The sequence below is a fragment of the Procambarus clarkii genome, chromosome 42 (genome assembly GCF_040958095.1).
Source record: "Procambarus clarkii isolate CNS0578487 chromosome 42, FALCON_Pclarkii_2.0, whole genome shotgun sequence".
Classification (NCBI taxonomy): domain Eukaryota; kingdom Metazoa; phylum Arthropoda; class Malacostraca; order Decapoda; family Cambaridae; genus Procambarus; species Procambarus clarkii.
In genome coordinates, this window is record NC_091191.1 from 8,551,016 (window position 1) to 8,558,595 (window position 7,580).

Consider the following 7,580-nt stretch of genomic DNA (forward strand, 5'->3'; position numbering starts at 1 on the left):
AGGCGGGAAAGCAAGGACAGACGAGACTATGGCAGCTATTAAGGAAACCACAACAACCAGAAGGTGGTTTGACGGCCAACAAGGTAGAGAGAGATCTGGCGTGACAAAAAGTCAAGACGGGGGAATACGAGGAAGGCAGAAGGGTTAGGCAGGTAAGACAGCTAAGGAAGGAAAGCAAAAACACAAGAAGCAGGTGGAAGCCACGCACGCCTCGACCTCTAGTGTTAGTTACGGTAATACCTAAATGGCTGGGTATACTTAGAAGCAAAATGAGACCGTCTTATTCCGGCAACACGCCAAGACTAGGGACTAAAATTTCGCTTTTACTTTTATTCAACTATTTTGTATTATATTATTAGCCTACATAAACACATGCATGTGTAAATTGTACTCTCTCACACACACACAGGCTCAGGAACCTGTACACCTGTTGATTGACGGTTGAGAGGCGGGACCAAAGAGCTAAAGCTCAACCCCCGCAAGCCCAACTAGGTAAGTACACACACACACATATTACATTATAGTCTTAAAATACTTAAAAGATTTTTGCAGTGATTCTCCATTTCAGTGCTGAACGACTTTAACACAGTTGATTTTCTTACATTTGGTATAAAAAGAAACTAAAACTAAATTATGCATCTTAAAAAAAATAGTGATATTATTTCTATTAGGCTTGCAAAAAAAGTAAAATATGTGGCTATTTTAGAAAAGTTGAATATGTCAGTAAGATTGAACAAAATTATTCTTTTCTTCGTGAAAAGTCTTTTCACGCACATTTTGAAATTTAGAGACAAATTTAACAGCACCACTAGAGATACTTGAAAACCATCTTATGCAATAATACTACGCAAAAGTTTGTAATGCATATTTCGTTCCTGGTATTATAAATGGATACGATATATAAAATAGTTATAGACTACCTACTGCTTGATGGGGTTCTGGGAGTTCTTCTACTCCCCAAGGCCGGCCCGAGGCCAGACTTGACCAGTGAGAGTTTGGTCCACCAGGCTGTTGCTTGGAGCGGCCTGCAGGCCCGCATATCCACCACAGCCCGGTTGGTCCGGCACTCCTGAAGAAAACTATCTAGTTTTTTCTTGAAGATGTCCACGGTTGTTCCCGCAATATTTCTTATGCTACTACTAGATATATCTACCTACTAGATAAACCTAATGAGCACTTAGCCAAACCCAAGCTTTTTCTTAAAAACCCAACCCACCCGGGATGGATTTTTATCAAAACCCCGACCCGGGCTTGTAAATGGTAGCTACCAAGCCAACCTTTCTTGGCAGCCAACATTCAGTTGTACTGTATTTTGGGGAAGCATTTTAGTTATTTTAGAACCTGTTGCAGACAGTGAACGTCAAAAATTATTTTCACTTTGTAAAATAAATTTATTATTTGAAATTTAATTTTTCTTTATACAACTAATTGAAATAAGTTTATTGAGGTATAAATACACACAAAGGGGTGAGGTAGCTCAAGCTAATTGTTGGTGGAAACTATTTAATATTTGTATCACACAGTTCTTTCTCGAATCTGCAATTGTCAATTTTTTATGGAAACAAATATTTAGAGTGTAGATATTATTTCGGAATTGTCCATGCAAGATATTATTATCTTCGTCAATTTAAAATATTCCAAACTGAAAGAGCAGCAATGGGGGGTTTCTTTTGAGCATTTCTTCTGAAAATGCATTTGTTATTTTTATATTTTTCTGCAAACTTGCTCCCTTGAATTTTGCCAAAACCTATTTGTTATATGAAATATGTTGAAGATATACATTTCAGGATTATTTAAATTCACAGAATTTAAGTCTATGAATTATTTTTTTATTATTTAAAAAATCATAGAATCATAAGTCTCAAGGTAAACTATTAGTTGATAAATTTTTGTCCTTTTCAGAAGTGAGATAGAAAATGGATTTAATCGGTGTGTTTAGGCTATAGAAAATCATTTCCTGATTCAGGTTTTAATTTTAATTTATTTATTTTTTCTCAAATTGTTTAGCTGAAGAGGAAATCAATAACAATTTCAGAGCATAGTCTAGGGCAGGTCTATATATTTTGTCAACTTACTATGATTAGTTTTGATTCAGAATAAAATATTTTGATTGTTCTTTTCAAAATGCATAATGACTATTTTTTTACATCTCAAAACATAATTTAACAAGTTAGACGTATATAGAAATGAACTTTTATATCTTTTCAAACTGATACGTTTAGAAGGACATTAGGTATGTTAGTTTACTTTGAAGTAATTCCTATACTCTTGGTTTACATATATGTTGTTGAATATGACCGAAAGAGTAAGATTAATGATTCTAATACGAATCTTCTCAATATTTCTTATGTTTTTTTCTTCACTTTTGAGGGGGAAGAGAAAGGAATTAGCAGGAGAAGGCACCAAGCCATTACGACTATATAGCATAAAAATAAAGTGTGAAAATGAACTTTGCAGAGTTAATTTTTCAACTTCCCTCGACAGTGAAGAAAAACGTAAGAAATATTGAAAAGATTCGTGTTAGAATCATTAATCTTACCCTTTCGGTCATATTCAACAACATATGTTTACAATGGCGAGGAGAGGTATAATGTATGAGGGAAGCCAAACCAGGCAACACTACATGTGTGTGAGTCAAAACACCAACATTTCACTTATGGTAAAAGGAGAAATGCTTGGAGTGACTGTACACATGCGGCTCAGGCTTGGGTACAAATATTACTGGGAATATGGAACAGGTGTTAATGATAATGATACCAAGTGTAAACTATGTGGTATGTTAATTAAGGTCTCACACCCTCACCCATTATGTTCTTGATTGCCCGTTGATTAATGTATATAGAAACACTGAGATAAGGACTGTTCCTGAACAAATAGCCTGGATGTGTCACAACGGAAAGGTTGATGATATTCTCGAGAGATATAAGAATTTTGCACCAAGATTGTAACCGTTTCTTGAATTGTTTGACTGCCTATTTCAAATTGTCTATATACCGTGTCATAAAAGTATTTGTGTGTACGTCTGGTAACATACTACATATGTAAAGGAAGAAATATTTATGTTTATCACTCAGAATGTTGGTTAATAGGCTTTTTGTTTGATATATATGTATGTCGGGAGTATGTCGGGAGCCGGTCGGCTGAGCGGACAGCACGCTGGACCTGTGATCCTGTGGTCCTGGGTTCGATCCCAGGCGCCGGCGAGAAACAATGGGCAGAGTTTCTTTCACCCTATGCCCCTGTTACCTAGAAGTAAAATAGGTACCTGGGTGTTAGTCAGCTGTCACGGGCTGCTTCCTGGGGATGGAGGCCTGGTCGAGTACCGGGCCGCGGGGACACTAAAAAAAAAAAGCCCCGAAATCATCTCAAGATAACCATCTCAAGATGTCTATGTATGAATGAACACGTTGTACTGAACGGGGTGAGAATAGCTTGAGCTACCTCATCCCTTTGCGTGTATTTTACCTCAATAAACTTATTTCAATTTCAATATGTTTACAAGAAAGACTGCTACCAGAATATATATATATATATATATATATATATATATATATATATATATATATATATATATATATATATATATATATATATATATATATATATATAAATATATATGTGTATACTGGCAGCAGGTTTTCTTTCAACAAGAAAGATATTCAATGAAACAAATATATATATATATATATATATATATATATATATATGTCGTACCTAGTAGCCAGAACGCACTTCTCGGCCTACTATGCAAGGCCCAATTTGCCTAATAAGCCAAGTTTTCCTGAATTAATATATTTTCTCTAATTTTTTTCTTATGAAATGATAAAGCTACCCATTTCATTATGTATGAGGTCAATTTTTTTTTATTGGAGTTAAAATTAACGTAGATATATGACAGAACCTAACCAACCCTACCTAACCTAACCTAACCTATCTTTATAGGTTAGGTTAGGTTAGGTAGCCGAAAAAGTTAGGTTAGGTTAGGTTAGGTAGGTTAGGTAGTCGAAAAACAATTAATTCATGAAAACTTGGCTTATTAGGCAAATTGGGCCTTGCATAGTAGGCTGAGAAGTGCGTTCTGGCTACTAGGTACGACATATATATATATATATATATGTGTGTGTGTGTGTGTGTGTGTGTGTGTGTGTGTGTGTGTGTGTGTGTGTGTGTGTGTGTGTGTGTGTGTGTGTGTGTGTGTGTGCGAGTAAATCACGAAAATTAACACGTCATGAAAAATGTGGCAGTGTCAGACCACGGAGGATGAATGTAATGAAGATTCCTTCTAAAGATGTATTAATATACGAAAGTACTTAAGGAAATTCCTGTTTCAATTCTTCCTCCGTGGTCTGACATATATATATATATATATATATATATATATATATATATATATATATATATAATATATATATATATATATAATATATATATATATATATAATATATATATATATATAATATATATATATATATATATATATATATATATATATGTATATATATATATATATATATATATATATATATATATATATATATATATATATATATATATATATATATATATATATATGTATATATATGTGGATGAGGCGCTACTCCCACGCTACTGCGGCTTGCAATCTACATTTTTTAAGCAATGCAGACTGGCTACTGCTGGTGCCACCAAAGGTCTGACTGAACGAAAGGCACCCAAGAACCACGCTTACTGAAGCTTCAGTAGCAAGGGTGAACAATAGATTTGTTCAAGGTGAACAATAGATTTGTGAATACCTGGTGACTATCCATTTCCATGTGGGGGCAACGGAACCCCTATTGTAAAACCTATAATTGTCCCTGGTGTATTCACCCACCAAGGTGTACTTGGGAGAGATAAGCTCCGGTTCTTCTATGGACATTTTAGCATGTGCGTCTGGTCGCACGTTCCCCAACATTGCTTTGTTTTACCACTTTCAATATCCAATCTAAATAATAAAAGAAAAATTGAAAAATACTAGCCTGGCACAAATAGATGCAAGGAAAACCCAATTTTTGTTTTATTAAAAAAGGAGTGGTCGTGGAAACTGTACACAGCCTTATCCACTGTTAAAAAACAACAAAGATAGTATTTAAAAGAATATCGCTTAACACTCTGGGAATAACACTTAAACTTTAAATTGGTTAAGCTAGGCCAAGGTAAACTTCTGTTTCAACAACATTAGAAACCTTAAACCCTTTACCTTCATGAGAATGTAAACAGTACCAGGTGTTTCAATACTATCACTAATATCCATAAAAATACATTTTCAGATATTTTTTTCTACTACGACACAACTATTTATTTTCATGCAATTTTAAGATAAGGTCTTTCCCAAAAACTCGTGATAGAGTATCGCAACCCAAAATTTTTATAAAATCTACGATCGCTCAAAGTAAATGCAAATCCATTTCACCTGGTAAACATATCCCCGTAACCATACTGCTGGGAGCACTTGCACTTCTCCAGGCTCAAGCACTCCTACTGAAAAATTTATGATCTGAAAGTCATTCAACGCCAGCAGTTGGGTAGTAGAGCACTTGGGTTGCGGCACTTCAAAGACTCAAATTTTACGGCCGGATACGTACACTGTGATATCCAGTCAACATCAAGATATGGAGAACGATCAAATACTTTACTCAAAAAACTGCAATGTAATAATGCTGACGTCAGGTAACCAGCAGTGGGGCATGTTTGAATATTCAGAATTTTACGTTCAATATAGGGCAAATATTCCAGGTATGTCTGCTTCATAGATAGTGTATGGTATCATAGATAGTGTATAGATGCTTCATAAATAGTGTATTTTCATTATACACTTTGCATTTCATTTTTTCAATTTCATTTTTTCTACATTTCATTTCATTATACATCTATTTTCATTATAACGTTATGAGCCCACGGCTCATAACGTTATAATGAAAAGAAATTGGCATTCATCTCACATATAAAACTCAAGAAATTACAATATTAGATACAGCTTGATATTAACAAACGTTTTACGTCGTGTTGAAGCTGCGAGCCAAGATAAGTATTATATATCAGAATAGAGCACCGATGTATTTGAGTTGTGTGTTCCATACGTATGTCTACAAAAAACCGATTTGAACATTTATGAACGTGTATCAGTGTGCACTGCAGAGTAGAACATCTGAGAATCGTGGATGGTGTGTTACAGTGGAGTTGGCTTGTGAGTTATGTGGTGTGCTTGCAACCTATCGGTAATTATTTACTTGTGTTAGTATCATCAGCTAATCAGGTATCGTCGTCAGCGCACTATGTAATGTCCGCGTGTGCATTCTAACCCAAAACTAATATATATTTTCTTTGCTGACAACCTTAGTTTGCCTTAAATCTTAAAAAATAGTTTGTTTACATTAAGCACTTAACTGATACACTTTTGATTCCTTTATAATATCATCACCTATCAAGAATTTCAACTAGTCAGGGCCTCTCAAGTCTCCCCCTCTCTTGGTTATTCAGCAATCCTTAACCCTTGTTAAGGTTGTCACGTGGCTCAATGAAGGTTAAGGAACAGCTATTAACTCTTTTATTATATTAATACACGCCATGTTAAAAGGTAATTTGTTTTCGGTAATGGTTACAATAGAATTTTAATTATTTAACCAGTTTACTGTACAAAGGCACGAAGGCAGTACTGAAATAAAGAATTTGTTAGTGCTACATTTCTTTTCGATCTTATCGAGCAGACAGACGTGTTCTTCAAGCCTCATATGCTACAGCTGTCATACTTGTCATTCATTAACATTTAAATGCTACAGCTGTCATAACTGTATAATTATCATTCATTAACATTTATATGCTACAGCTGTCATAACTGTATAATTATCATTCATTAACATTTATATGCTACAGCTGTCATACTTGTCCTTCATTAACATTTATATGATACCGATGCCATACTTATCATTAACATTTATGTGCTACAAATGTCATAATTGTATAATTATCATTCATTAACATTTATATGTTACAGATGTCACAATTGTCATTCATTAAACACTGCACCCTAGTAAACAAAAAAATATTTCTACAAAGAAAATTTAAATATCTTTAATCTTTCTACGAAAATATTCTAAAAGTCTTTGCAAAGACATATCTTTCCATAAGCTCTACATTAACTCGAGTAAAACACGTGTAAATCTTCAAGCAACGTGACAATTCTAAAAAGATTATTGCTACAAGCACTAGAATAGTGTAGACCTGTAATGCCTATAAACTCTTAACGCGACTTGAACATTTATAAAACTTTCCTCCACTCATTGTTTTATATTTTGAAAACCAATTTAAATGACAAATATCCTCTAAATTACTACTCAACATCAATTCATTATTAAGAATTTCGCTGCGACATTCCTTTGTGAACTACGATATTTCCTTCATTTATGTTCTAGGTTTATAAAACAGTACATTAACTTTCACCATAAACTACCTCAGGACCTCGTATATAATTCATGGCAATGTTAGAAAATGTATCAGCAGTTTTTAAGTAAAACAAAACAAAAAATAAAAAATAATCATAATTTAAACACAAAAAAACAAA